A 15,320-nucleotide genomic window follows, 5' to 3' on the forward strand; every position below is an offset into this window, starting at 1 on the left:
CGTGTCTCTGCCTCTCTGCATGTTGCAATCATAATTTATATTAAGTCCATATACATAGCTGAACATATGTTGCCCTTATATCTAGATAAGTCATCACATACCCTCCAGTCTTTAAAATGCATACTAACAGCTGCTATCATGCATAGTGTGTTAATTGAAATGATTGCTGTACTATTTTTTTTTAAATTTTAAAATCTTTAATTCTTACATGCGTTCCCAAACATGAACCCCCCTCCCACCTCCCTCCCCACAACATAAACTTTTCTCAAAAGAGAGAAAGTAGATTTGTGCACTGATTTATTCATTGGATTTTGTTTTAATATGATGAATTATTTGGTTGGTACTAGACATTGGATAATCAGACAGTACTTATATTCTTCACAAACATCAGTAACTTTCTGACAAATAAGAATGTTTTATAACTGAAGGAAGAATTTCTAGTGTGGGACCTCTGTTGAATATGATAGAATATATAATATATATGCACCTTGCTAAAAAGCATATCTGAAAGTAATGGTTCAAACAATTCTAGAATATGTCTCCTGATGAGTAATAACAGCTTAGACTCATAAATTCCTCACCAAACAGGCAAAGGTCATTTCATTTGTGACTTTATTTACAGAAGTTTTCAACACTTTATGTTTGCCATAATTCATCATCAAATTCTTGATCTTATGAGGGTTTGGTAGAGGATAAAGGATACTGGAATAAGTTTTTGTTACTTTCTGACATTTGAAACAATTTAGTCAGGAACAGCTGGTCGTTTAGGTGAGTGGCATTGAGTCCCTCTCCTGCGTCTCCCTAAAAGAGGCCCTGAGAACCTGGCAGGCATCACCAGCCTCTTTCTGCTGAGGGCTCTGTGCTCTGCCAGGAGCCGCTCTTGGATGAGACCCAAGATGTTAGGCTAGCCTTGCTGCATCACTCAGATCTGGTCCACAGAGAAGCCCTCAGGCATCCATCTCTTAGCCCATCTCTCAGCATGACTGCTTCCTCCACCAAAGATGAAGAGCCTGTGTCTAGCCTTCAGTTTCTTGGCAGAGTCACACCCCAGTGTCCACAGGCTATTTGCATGTTCTCAGATGTGAACTGGACTCCAAACTCATGTCTCTTAACTGTGTGAACTTATTTCAAAGATCTCCAAGCGACTTTCTTGACGTCCCCCTGAAAGGTCAAGGGTTAGAAGGTAGCCCTCCGACAGCCCTATCCCAAAGCAGGCTGGGGAAGGGACTCACAGAAGAGCAGTCATTCCCTTCAAAGAGGTCTGCTCACTATTGTTGTCAGGAAAGTTCTCTTTCTACTCTCTGACCTCTGTAGACCTTCAATGAGATTGACACCTTTAGAAGTCTTCATTGGATCCCCATTTACAATTGTAAACCTGTGTAGGAGGGAACCTGTTACATAACCAGCATTCTGATATCTCAGGTTAGCAACTCAGTAAACATGAGGAAGGAAGAGTAAATCCTAATCTAGCAGATTTTTAGACCTTTTATTTTAAAATCTCAGTTCTTCTCAAAACTTACTCCACAGATAATATAAATAAATCATAAACATACATATATATATATACACACATGAGTATATTTTTTAATTTTATTTATTGTATTGCTTCCTGTCATACATCACCATGGATAAGCCATAAGTATACATATGTCTCCTCCCTCTTGAACCTCCCACCCTATCCCATACCTCTAGGTTGTCACAGAGCTGGTTCATTGTTGAATTACCTATTTAATTGTTTCCTGGTCAGAGAAGTTTGTACATCTTGATTTAAACAATGAACTGAAAAGATTTTTGCTATTAATATGTGTGCTCTGAACATTTAACATTTTGTCTGCCCTCTGCCAAACCCCCTTGTATTTTAAGTGATCCATGAACACTTGGGAAATGCCTTATCTAGACATACTCCCCACAGTGAGCATTCCATCTTCTTAAGTTGACCTTGGGTAGGTACTACCTTTTCTAGATATATCCACAGTTCATCTAGTCTTTTTAAATGAAATTGCTTTAGATCACTCTGTATCTTTATACTGTTGTGTCTCAGTTCTTACACTTCAACACCCCGGGAAGCCTACTATTATTTTGAAACTTGTCACTCTCTTTCCCGTCAAATAATTCTAGTAAAAGCAGCTTTAGGTGTGCAGTTTTCCTTTGTAATAAGCAAAAATTTTAACACAAAGTGCATTATGAATTTAGAATAAGAAATTTTCAACTCACCTTGGTGTACCTGACATACATGATTTTTAGTGTGAAATTTGAACATGACAAATATTTAATTGTATGAGGAAATTATCAAATTGAAATAACCTATATACTGAATAGCTTCAGAATCCAAGAAACGAAGTGTATATTAATCTAAGGCAGGTTCAGCAATGAATGACTTGTTTAAATAGACTGTCCTTTCTAATGATAGAGCATGAGGCAGTAAGCCAGTGCTGCTCTGGGCTTCAAATATTGTGTATGTTGCCTAAAATTGTAAAAAAAAAACTACTGATTCTTAGTTTAATAATGATAATAAATATAACATTATAAATTTATCCAAATGGACAAAATTTTATCATGTCAGCAAATGTTTATGATCCCTTTGGAATGAGAAGATATAGTTTAACATAAGTAGTCTCTCAACCATGAAGGTGAATTATGTAATCCTGAATGAAATCATGCAGTTGTGTGTTTTATGTAATCATATCAAAAATGTTATATTCTAAACCTAGTCAGTTCAAGCAAGTGGGTTTTTTTTTGTTTTAATGAATAATCCATAGATTCTTATTCTTTCTTATAATAAAAGACTGTAACCAGGACTATCATATAAGCTTCTTAACCATAGAAATATTTTTAATCAATCTAGTCTTCCAAATTTGTGTAAGGTAATGTTATGAACAAAGACAAAACACTAGGCACTAAGGCCTGCTCTCATTTTTGAACTAGTCAAATCCCATTTATAGTAAAGCAAATTTCAGGTCATTTAAAATGAACTGATTATGGATAATATACCCTTCAAAAATAATTTGTTGGAGAAAGAATGGTGCCAAACCAACATGGATCTCATAGCCAAGTCTCTCTTCCAACCAGAATATTACTGTTCTCAGAACAAACCAAATGATTCTGATGCGCCCCCATACCTTTCATCCTACTCCTGACATACTTTTACCCCTTTTCCTGTTTACGCAGTTTCTGCCCTTCCCTGTGGAAGACTGTGATACCTTCCCTAATTATCCTAACCTATAATGATCTGTTTATTGTGTATATTCTATCTGTTCCAGAGGAATATAATACTCTGATAGGAAGATCTGAGTCTTTGTTGTTGTGTATTTCCTCCCCCATACACAGAAACCTCAGTGCTGTGATGCTCAAAGGGGACTTTAAGGATTAAGAATATTTATAGTTGTCCAACTGTGTTTTCTAGCAAATAAATGGGAATAAGTTTATCCTTCGAAATTTTTGAATTCTGTCACTTGAATATACATGAGAGCATCTTTTTCAAAATGTTGATCCTGTTGTTTATTTATATGTGTGTAAACATATTGCTTCAGCTGTTACAGCAAATACTTATGTATGTATGTATGCATTTGGCTTACACACAGGTCGTGTTTTGGAAAGTAAATTTTCAATATGCTTTCCCTTCTGCAATTCTGAGATTGGTTTCCTGTAAGTAAAAGATACATTATCAGAATATCTTTCACTGGGGTTGAAGCCATTTCTTGATTCCTGGATTGATCAGTAGGGTGCTCTGCTTTAAGCCATGAGGAAACCCTTTGTTTCAGAAAGAAGGATGGGAGAGATTGTCAGGACTGTCATGTGATTCTGAGTCTTCAATTTCGAAAAAGCATTCTATGACTAGAGTAATGGCAGATGAAAGGGGGAAAAAAATTGGAGTAATGGCCATTGGCCATGATGGTTTATAAATAATACTTAATATTTAATGATACTTTAATATTCCATTAAAAAGAAAAAGATTGCCTCTTATTTTGCATCCCATCTTCATTATGTGAAGAAATTAGTCAGTTGAGCTTCTCATTTGGTTTGCTGGCTGTGTAAACTTGTGATAGTGTTTGTTGTGATAGTATTTGTCGTCAGAAAAACAAAAGGTCTTAGAAGTTATAATGATCTTGAAAATCGAACTGACCCCGTATTTAAAGGAAAACTGACTTGATGCCCTCATTTTCATTGGAAGCATTCTTAGTGGGAAGAGGTAGCTCTAAAATTCATGTGTATTCAGCAAAATAGTTCATATGATTTTCTTCATTATTTGTAAATGAATGTCTTCTTCCGCTACGAATAAGAATGCTATGAGCAGAATCCCACATGGTTACTTAATTAGTTGGAAAAGTTTCCAATTCAGCTATTCTATATACTTTTGCTTCCCAGGAGCTGAATTTATTGTACTCAGATACGTTAAAGTGGTAGTACTGCCAAACATTGTCAGGCCAGGACGGTTCTCGGACTGGGAATATTTGTGAGATTTTCTCATAGAAAACTAACAGTGCCACAGCCCTGGGGTTAGCTTCATTTTGCCACTTCAGCTGCTAACAAATCAGGCTCCTGGCAAATAATACTTTACATGTTCCACTGGGAGAAACATTTTTACATTAACTATAAGTACTGTTTTAAAGATAGGTCAGAGCCAAAGAACATTCAAACTACCGTACAATTGCACTCATTTCACATGCTAGCAAAGTAATGCTCAAAATCCTTCAAGCTAGGCTTCATGAGTATGTGCACCGAAAATTCCCTGATGTACAGGCTGAATTTAGAAATGGCAGAGGAACCAAAGATCAAACTGCCAACATTTGTTGGATAATAGACAAAGCAAGACAATTCCCAAAAAGCATCTATGTCTGCTTCACTGACTACACTAAACACTTTGACTATGTGGATCACAACAAACTGGAAAATTCTCAAAGAGATGGGGATACCAAACCACTTTATCTCCTGAGAAACCTGTACGCAGGTCAAAAAGCAACAGTTAGAAGTGGACATGGAACAAAGGAGTGGTTCAAAATTGGAAAAGTATTGCATCAAAGCTATATATTGTCATCCCATGTATTTAACTTATTTGCAGATTACATTATGCAAAATTCCAAGATAGCTGGGAGAAATATCAACAACCTCAGACATGCAGATGATACCATTCTAAAGTCAGAAAGCAAAAAGGAACTGAAGAACCTCTTGATGAGGGTGAAAGAGGAGAGTGAAAAACCTGGTTTAAAACTCAACATTCAAAAAACTTAAGATTATGGCATCTAGTCTCATAACTGCATGACAAATATAAGGGGGGAAAATAGAAGCAATGACAAATTTTATTTTCCTGGGCTCCAAAATTACTCCAGACGGTGACTGCAGCCATGAAATTAAACAAGGCTTGCTCCTTGGAAGGAAAGATATGACAGACCCAGACAATATGTTCAAAAGCATGGATATCACTTTGCTGACAAAGGTATGTATCATCAAAACCATGGTTTTTCATGTACAGATATGAGAGTTGGACCATAAAACAAGCTGAGCACTGAGGAATTGATGCTTTTGAACAATAGTGCTGGAGAAGACTCTTGAGAGTTCCTTGGACTGCAAGGACATCAAACCAGTCAATCCTAAAGGAAATCAACCTTGAATATTCATTGGAAGGACTAATGCTAAAGTTGAAGCTCCAATACTTTGGCTATCTCATGTGAAGAGCCAGCTCATTGGAAAAGACATTGGTGCTGAGAAAGACTGAGGGCAGGAGAAAATGGGGGTGACAGAGGATGAGTTGGATGGCATTATTGACTCAATGGACATGAGTATGAGCAAATATCTGGAGATTATAAAGGACAGTGAAGCCTGATGTGCTGCAGTCCATGGAGACGTCATTTAGCGACTGAACAAAATCAATGAGAAAGAGAGTTAGAGGCTATTAATTTAACCAAGAAGAAAAATAGAATTTTGCCAGTTGTAAATTTCTATTTTACCACTGATTTTCAATCTCTGTATTTTAATATATCCCACTGGTACCTCTTTCATTCAGTGATAATTTCTGTATGAAACTCCATATTACGTGCTGAAATTTCCTGCATCTTTGTTGTGAATAAGAACTGTAAAATTACTAAAGGTTTGTCCTCACCAATCCTTCATTTAGTTCTTTGCAGGTAACATTTACCATTGGCAGTATATCTGACAGTTTCTTGTAATGGCTGTAAAGTAGAGTTGCATTTTCTACTATTTTCTTTTATTGATTGATGTATGGATATTATCTTTTAGAAATCTGTGAATTTTCATTTGAATGTCCTCCTTTAATTTTTTTTTAATTTAAAAAATTACTGGGGTATAATTAATTTACAGTGCTATGTTAGTTTCAGATGTACAGCAAAGTGAATCTGTTATGTGATAGTCCTGTCTGGACTCTTTGTGACCCCGTGGACTGTAGCCTACCAGGCTCTTCCATCCATGGGATTTTCCAGGCAAGAATACTGGAGTGGGTTGCCATTTCCTTCTCCAGGAGATCTTCCCCACCCAGGGATTGAACCCCGGTCTCCCGCATTGTAGGCAGACGCTTTACCATCTGAGCCACCAGGGAAGTCTGTTATACATATGTATATATCAACTCTTTTTAAAATTCTTTTCCCTTATAGGCCACTACAGAGTTTTGAGTAGAGTTCCCTGTGCTATACAGTTCAGTTCAGTTCAGTCGCTCAGTCGTGTCCAACTCTTTGCAACCCATGAATTGCAGCACGCCAGGCCTCCCTGTCCATCACCAACTCCCGGAGCTCACTCAGACTCATGTCCATCGAGTCTGTGATGCCATCCAGCCAACTCATCCTCTGTCGTCCCCTTCTCCTCCTGCCCCCAATCCCTCCCAGCATCAGAGTCTTTTCCAATGAATCAACTCTTCGCATGAGGTGGCCAAAGTACTGGAGCTTCAGCTTTAGCATCATTCCTTCCAAAGAAATCCCAGGGCTGATCCCCTTCAGAATGGACTGGTTGGATCTCCTTGCAGTCCAAGGGACTCTCAAGAGTCTTCTCCAACACCACAGTTCAAAAGCATCAATTCTTCGGCACTCAAGGTCCTTATTAGTTATCTCTTTATGTATAGTGGTGTGTATGCGTCCATCTCAATCTCCCAATTTATTCCTCCCTCTCCCCTTTTCCCCCAGGAACCATACATTTGATTTCTACATCTGTAACTTTGTTTCTGTTCTGTAGATTAGCTCATTTGTTTTTTATATTCCACATCTAAGGGATACCATATGATATTTGTTTTTCTCTGACTTATTTCACTCAGTATGACAGTGTTTCAAGTATTTTGATGTATTGTGTTTGGTCCCTTATATGTCATAACACATAAACACATTATTAAGCATCTTTATAGGGCAAAAGATTGTCACTAAGATTCACTAATCTGACAAAATCCCACAATGTACGAGAAATACTGCATGGATTTGCATTTGTTTAATTAGATCACTGAGATCCATTTGAAATGTGCCTTGAAGATTGCAGAAGAAATCAGTAGACAGAAGTAGTCACCATGGGGGAAATGTCCTAGAAAACAGCACTAATTGTGAGAAGATTCCTGACAGACAGGAACAAAAGATGCAAAGGCCCAGAGGTGGCTATGTGTGTTAGATATTGAGGTGTCTAGTTTGAATGCAGTGAAAACTACCTTGATGGGCAAAGTATGAAATAAGATTGGGTTATGCTCTGCCTAAGAATAATTTTCAAGACTGGAATGATGAGACTTTTGTGTTAGGAAAAAGATATCCCTTGCAAAATTTTAGCAATGGGAGGTAGTCATTGAAACTGTCCTTTAAGGAAGTGAATCACAGTAGTACATGAAATATGCTGTACTCCTAACTGAGATTGTTAGGGTGCAAGAGCAAGATCACTTCATAAATGCTTACTGTTAGAATTACTAGCACAAACATATTAACAGAACAAGAAGGCCAACCTTTTAAGTAGATAGGGACCCTTGGGTCAATAAAATTGCTGGAAACAACAGTCTTTTCTAACTAAGTAGGATCGAGAAAGTCTTCAGAGTTAAGATGTCATATGAGGAGGGAAGTGGGAGGGGGGTTCATGTTTGGGAACGCATGTAAGAATTAAAGATTTTAAAATTAAAAAAAAAATAAAAAATTTAAAAAAAAATAAAAGAAATTACCTAATTAAAAAAAAAATAAATAAAACATATGTCTCCCTGCAAAAAAAAAAAAAAAAAGATGTCATATGAGTTGAGTCTCACAGAATCCAGTTTTTATCCATTTGATGTGTATTTATTGAATGCTTACTATGTGACAGGTCTGGTACTGGATGTTTTGCATACAAAGTGAGCAAGTATATATGGTGTCTTCTTTCATCATGTTTCTTATAGCACAGTGGGATGGCGAGGAGCATGACACAGTGACAAGATTTATTGAGAGCAATCAATTATTATAAAAATTTTAAGTGCTCGGAATGGAAATGTATATTAATCTCTCTGCTAAGAGATTTTAAGTCTTTGGCTTGATTCATGTGGGATACAGTGGGAGCGAAGAAAAATGATATTTAAGAAGAGATCTAAAGAATGAATAGAAGATAGTGAAGTAAACAGCATGGGAAAAAGCAGTGAGTGTGAAAAGATTCGTCAGGATTCAGGAACAGACAGAGGAATGTGTGTCTAGAACTCAGAGATAAGTGAAACGGCTCTGGACGAGACTAGAGAGGCTGACTTAGGTCAGGATGGATGGCACCTCATAGGCCTACTTAACTATGTTGTATTTTAGCTAAATGCTATGAGAGTCTGGTAAAACTTTGAAGCAGAAGAGTGGTACGTTAGATGTAATTTTTTAAAAGAGTGTTCAGTCCTCAGTGTGCATAATAGATTAAAGGATAGCAAACATAACCTAGTGTTCTTTGTCATTATGTAAAGGCACCAGTGCTATCTTGCAGACACCCAGGTAGAAGTTCAGATTTCCAGGTAAAAAAGTATTGAATGGGATGGAAATACTACTAGGCCATTCCACATTGAATAAATACTACTCGGGGCAAATGCTGAGCTGCTGTAAGAAGATGATCCAACAATTTAGTGACCTAAGGAACTGCATCATTTTGCTAAAAAGCTCTGCGGGATGAGAGGCCAGGTCAGTGGGATGGCACTGCTCCAGGTGGTCATTTTCTTCCAAGTTGTTCCTCCATTGTCACCTGGGACAGTATTTCCCAGCATTTCCTATGAATCATCATTACCTGGAGAGCTCGTTGAAACAGATTCATGGGCCCCACTTCCAGAGTTTCTGATTCATTACGTCTAGGGTGAAGCCTGAGAGGTTTTATTTCCAACAGTATCTCAGCTGCTGCTTCTGGTCCAGAGACAACCCTTCAAGAAGCAATTCCCTAGGGTATTGTTCTAGTTTGCATGTTCTATGCCTTGGACATGTCTGCCTTCCAGCTCATAAGAGGAAAGAAGGACACACACGTGACTTCGACTCACATCTCATTGTTGAAAACTTTCAGTTGATGAGAATTTCTCAAGGAAGAGGAGACATTTAGTCTAGCTGGGCAACTTTGCAACCAGTTAGCAATTATGTTGGAGAAGGCAATGGCAACCCACTCCAGTACTCTTGCCTGGAAAATCCCATGGACAAAGGAGCCTGGTAGGCTGCAGTCCATGGGGTCGCTAAGAGTCGGGCATGATTGAGCGACTTCACTTTCACGCATTGGAGAAGGCAATGGTGACCCACTCCAGTATTCTTGACTGGAGAATCCCAGGGACAGAGGAGCCTAGTGGGCTGCTGTTTATGGGCTCGCACAGAGTCGGACACGACTGAAGTGACAGCAGCAGCAGCCGCAGCAATTATGTACGATATGGAAGAGGCAGAAGATGGATTTAGGTGTGAAATTCATGGCCTCTGCCACAGATATTAGTAAAAATGAGGAGTCAGAAAAACACTTGGGATTTTCTAGGAAGCATACATTTTGGATGGGTTATGAAGTACTTGAAAAATAGTAGTAGATCCAAGGCTTAAAGCCATTTGTACTGATTTGATAAGTAATGGAGAATCATTGAGATTTTGAATATGTCCTGACACTATAAGAAGACAGATAATAGAGAATGAGGAGATATATGGAACAAGAGATGATAAAGAAGAATAAAGAGATGAATAAGAAGAATAAAATGGAGGGAAGAACTGATGTCTTCCATTGAGCCATCTGTTGGTAAACTCGGAATGTGTTATCTTGAATGCTTTTTATGCACCGTAACTTATCTACCAGGGTAATGAAGTATCTTTAAATGAAACATTAGAGGAATTTATACCTTATTAACAGATGTATTACTTTTAAAAATCTATTATTTCAAAAATTAGGTACCAATCATTTTATTTACTCTTGCTTTTCAATTGTGGTCTGATTATCATTCATACTGAATTATCAATGTGGATTTTTCTGTCATTTTCAATGAAAAACAATTCTTATAAAACAGAGTTTCACCAGATGTGTCATAACATAGCATTGACTGTTCTCTATCTAAAGTCAGAAATTTTTTTTTTTCTGTCTGAAGAATATATTCAATGAAATAAGAACTCATGAATTCAGAATTGAGTATACTGATAGTCTCAACCTGAAATACAGTTTTAGAACATTTGATATATAAATGAAACAAGTGTAAACCACTTTAATGCAAAAAGAAGTTGGGCATGACTGAGCAACTGAACTGAACTAAATATTTTACTTAAAAGATACATTGTTTTATTTAAATTATACAATATTTACCAAGAACAAAATGCAATATGATTATTGTGTTTATTATTATGCTACTGTTAACAATAACAAAACACAATAACAAAAATTTTACTTAAAGTATGTCTTATGTTATCAATCTAATATATAATGATAGGATATTGAGCATTATCAGGTAATAATATAAGACATACTATAATCTAGATGATAGCATAAGATAGATGATTATATTCCATATTCACTACTTCAGCTTTGCCAAGAGAAATTATCTTAGAATAGTATATTCATTTAAAAAGATTTCTTGCTGTCCTAATTCACCAAGTTATTATTAAAATTAATGAAGTAAAATTTTGAAAGTTATTTTAAGCAACTGAGGAAAAGTCACTATTGAAATACTTAGCATTAGCATATTTTATGAAAAATTATCTTCAACTTTAGTATTGTATTTTTATTAATTGAAAATTAAAGAGGATCTGTGATGTCAGTTAAATGACAGAAATAGATTATTTTAACTTTTTTTCCCAATGAGAACATAAAATACTGAATTTCGTTTCAATGGTATGATTTCTTCTTTACTTTCCCAGGGGTCAGATGATCATTAGAGGATCAAATTATTTTTTGTTTATTAACAGAAATATCTCACTTATTTGGAGCTCAAATTAATAGTAATCATGACTTCCTGAATTAAGCTCCAGCCCTGAATTTAGTGAAAAAGCAACACATTAAAAGTAGACGAAAAGCTGCTAAAAGTAGGTGCATGGAGAGGAATGGAGGACAAAAGCTGTAAACAAGATCAGGAACAAGAAAAGATAAAAGCCACTTTCAGCGCTGTGGCCCAGTGCAGTGTAGGACCAAACTCGCCTGTGTGCCAGGGTAGCTTTCAACTGAGTTAGATCAGGCTGTGATTGGAGGACTCCCATCCAGCATCTGGGCTCCACCAAATTTGGATCAGTTTATAAAATGTGCTTCCCTGGTGGCTCAGATGGTAAAGAATCTGCCTGCAATACAGGAGACCTGGATTTGATCCCTATGTTGGGAAGATCCTCTTGAGGAGAAAATGGCAACCCACTCAAGTATTCTTGCCTGGAGAATTCCATGGACAGAGGAGCCTGGCAAGCTACAGTTCAGTTCAGTTCAGTTCAGTCACTTAGTCATGTCCGACTCTGTGACCCCATGAACTGCAGCACCATCCTTCCCTGTCTTTCCTCAACTCCCGGGGCTTGCAAATTCATGTCCATTGAGTCTGTGATGCCATCCAAGCACCTCATCCTCTTTCGTCCCCTTCTCTTCCTGCCCTCAATCTTTCCCATCATCAAGGTCTTTTCCAGTGAGTGAGTTCTTCACATCAGGTGACCAAAGTATTGGAGATTCAGCTTCAGCATCAGTCCTTCCAATGAATTCAGGACTGAATTCCTTTAGGATTGACTGGTTTGATCTTCCTGCAGTCCAAGGGACTCTCAAGAGCCTTCTCTAACACCACAGTTCAAAAGCATCAATTTGGCGCTCAGCTTTCTTTATAGTCCAACTCTCACATCCATACATGACTGCTGGAAAAACCATAGCTTTGACTAGATGGACATTTGTCAGCAATGCAATGTCTCTGCTTTTTAGTATGCTATCTAGGTTGGTCATAGTTTTTCTTCAAAGGAGCAAGCATCCTTTAATTTCATGGTTACAGTCACCATCTGCAATGATTTTGGAGCCTCCAAAAATAAAGTCTGACACTATTTCCACTGTTTCCCCATCTATTTGCCACGAAGTGATGGAACCAGATGCCATGAGCTGCAGTCCATGGGGTCGCAAATAGTTGAACACAACTGAGCGACTAACACACACACACACATAAAATGTGTTTTACAAAGAGAGTTCTTTCTGTTTTGCTGGCATCTGGCATGCAGATTGTAAAGCTCAGCTGGCCCTACAGACATGAGAATTTGGGGTCATAGGTGCTGTTAGAGGTGACGAGGTTCCAAATCATACAATGTCAGTACCCAGACAGTAATCCACAGTTCACACTACTCCCAATAAAGTATACATTCTCAGACAGCCTCATGGAGCTCCAGGGTAAGATGATAGTTGTGGCATTTTGTTTTCTAGTTTATCTAACCGTCCCTTTTATTTTTAGCTGCATTTTCCATGTAGTCCATTCATAGTTTTCAGCCACAATATTTAGTACTTAAAAACAAACCAGAAATTCTACAAACAAACAAAAAAAAAAAAACTGAAGGACACTTTTTTGAAGGTGGCAGACATTGCTTGGGATTCCCAGGTGGCTCAGTAGTAAAGAAAAATATTGCCTACCAATGTAGGAGATACAGGTTCAATCCCTGGGTAGGGAAGATCCTCTGAAGGAGGATATGACAACCCACTCCAGTATTCTTACCGGGAAAAATCCCATGGGCAGAGGAGCCTGGTGGGATATAGTCCGTGGGATCACAGAGTCAGACACGAAGGAGTGACTGAGCACACACACAAACATTACTTAAAGTGTCAGAAAATTTTACGAAGAATAATTATTCTAAAATATATTTAAACTTTTTAAAGGGTGAAAGGATAAAAGCCTTAATCATCTTGGAACTTTTCGTTACTGAAACATTGTTCCCTGATTGAATGATTCATTCTTCCCTTCTTGGCAATATTATAGCGTTCTAGTCATACACGCTCCAGGAAGTTGTATGTTGGAGAAATCACAAAATTTAAGACGTTAAATTTACAAATCAGTTCTCTGTTCTTTTTATAAATGAGTCAGATGACTAGATTCCAAACTTTGAAACATTAATAAAGTATTTATGCAGTCACAGTGATTGAAATTAGCAATATAAAAAATCTAGCATAAAGAATATCACCATATTTTATAAATATATTATAAAACAGCATCCCCTTATCATCTCAGATTTACATATTAATAACTGGAAAGTGAATCTACACAATTATAATGAATCATAACAAAGAAAACGAGAGTGCAGTGGGGCTCATCAGTATTAGAATATATCTAGGAGAACTATTGGAAATTCCATGGTGGTTCAGTGGTCAAGAATCCACCTGCAATGCAGAAGATGCGGGTTCAGTCCCTGGTCTGGGATGATCCCCTGGAGGAGGAAATGGCAGCACACTCCAGTATGCTTACCTGGAAGATTCCATGGGCAGAGGAGCCTGGCAGGCTGCCGATCATAGGATCCCAAAAGAGTTGGACACAACTTAGCAACTGAACAATGACAACAGAGCTATTAAAAAACTAACAAACAGAAACCTTGATTAAATAGAGTTGGGAGACCAGAAAGGGGATCTCACACTCCAGAGCAATAGCAGATTCCAAAAGGAAGAAGAGCGCTCTTCTTTGCTGTCTATGTATCAGCCACGAAAAGCATGCACTCTTGCTTTACCCTAGCCATTCCACCTTCCTTTCCCTCCCCTTGTTATGCAGGGACTTGCACATGGCTCGTCTTGGTTGCAGACCCCAAACTGCAGTTTTCTGCTGATCCTCAATAAACCTATCCTTGTTGGGGAAGTACCTGGCAGTATACTTGTTTCTGATCAACAAGACATATCTGCATTTTTAAATGGCTAAATTATCATCCAGATCTTCAGTACTATCTAGAGAAATTAGCTGGAGAAGGCAATGGCAACCCACTCCAGGACTCGCCTGGAAAATCCCATGGATGGAGAAGCCTGGTAGGCTGCAGTCTATGAGGTCGCTAAGAGTCGGGGATGACTGAGCGACTTCACTTTTGCTTTTCACTTTCATGCATTGGAGAAGGAAATGGCAACCCACTCCAGTGTTCTTGCCTGGAGAATCCCAGGGACGGGGGAGCCTGGTGGGCTTCTGTCTATGGGGTCGCACAGAGTCGGACACGACTGAAGTGACCTAGCAGCAGCAGCAGCAGCAGCAGAGAAATTAGCATAAACATTTTCTTAGTTTAAAAGCTAAATTAAATTATTTGCTTTTAACTGGAAAGAAGGAAGATTTTTCTAGTTAGATATCTTTATTATGGTTTTCAAAGTGTTAGTCACTCAGAGTCCTGATCGACTCTCGCACCCCCATGGACTGTAGCCTGCCAGGCTCCTCTGTCCATGGGATTCTCCAGGCAAAAATACTGGAGTTGATAGCCGTTCCCTTTTCTAGAGCATCTTCCCGACCCAGGGATCTAACCCAGGTCTCCCGCATTGCAGATGAATTCATTACCGCCTGAGCTACCAGGAAACCCTTTATTATGATTTTACTCTCAATCAATTCACGTTTTAGAGATAAGAAGGTTTAGATTGAGAGATGTTAAGTTACATTTCATATTCACACATCTAACTAACAAAAAACAGCATTCTTATTTTTCAATTCACTGTGCTTTGAAAGCATGTATATGTTACTAAGGAGGATAAAATTTTCAGAAGTACTTTGCAGCTCAGTCTTTGTGCTTTTCTTCCAGCTCCAAAAGCAGATGATGACATCCAAAGAAGACCACACTATTAGCTAAAATTTCCACTCTAAGACTGTAACATTTATATAAACAATTTTTTTTAAAAAGGCAGAAGTGGTTAGGTCAAATGTTTTATAAGCAGATTAATTACATTCTTCCTTGGTTCAGACCCTGTATTTGGTGAACTAGAGTGTAAGTGAGCATTGAAACCAAATATAAAGAGCTTTT

General features: G+C 37.9%; 1 protein-coding gene across 1 annotated transcript in view; it reads left to right on the forward strand.

Moving 5' to 3' along the window:
• HCN1 (hyperpolarization activated cyclic nucleotide gated potassium channel 1) overlaps positions 1-15,320 on the forward strand; it is a 450,862-nt gene that overhangs the window by 318,201 nt on the left and 117,341 nt on the right. The gene's annotated exons all lie outside the window — the stretch shown is intronic.

Source organism: Capra hircus, chromosome 20 (assembly GCF_001704415.2).
Source record: "Capra hircus breed San Clemente chromosome 20, ASM170441v1, whole genome shotgun sequence".
Taxonomy (NCBI): domain Eukaryota; kingdom Metazoa; phylum Chordata; class Mammalia; order Artiodactyla; family Bovidae; genus Capra; species Capra hircus.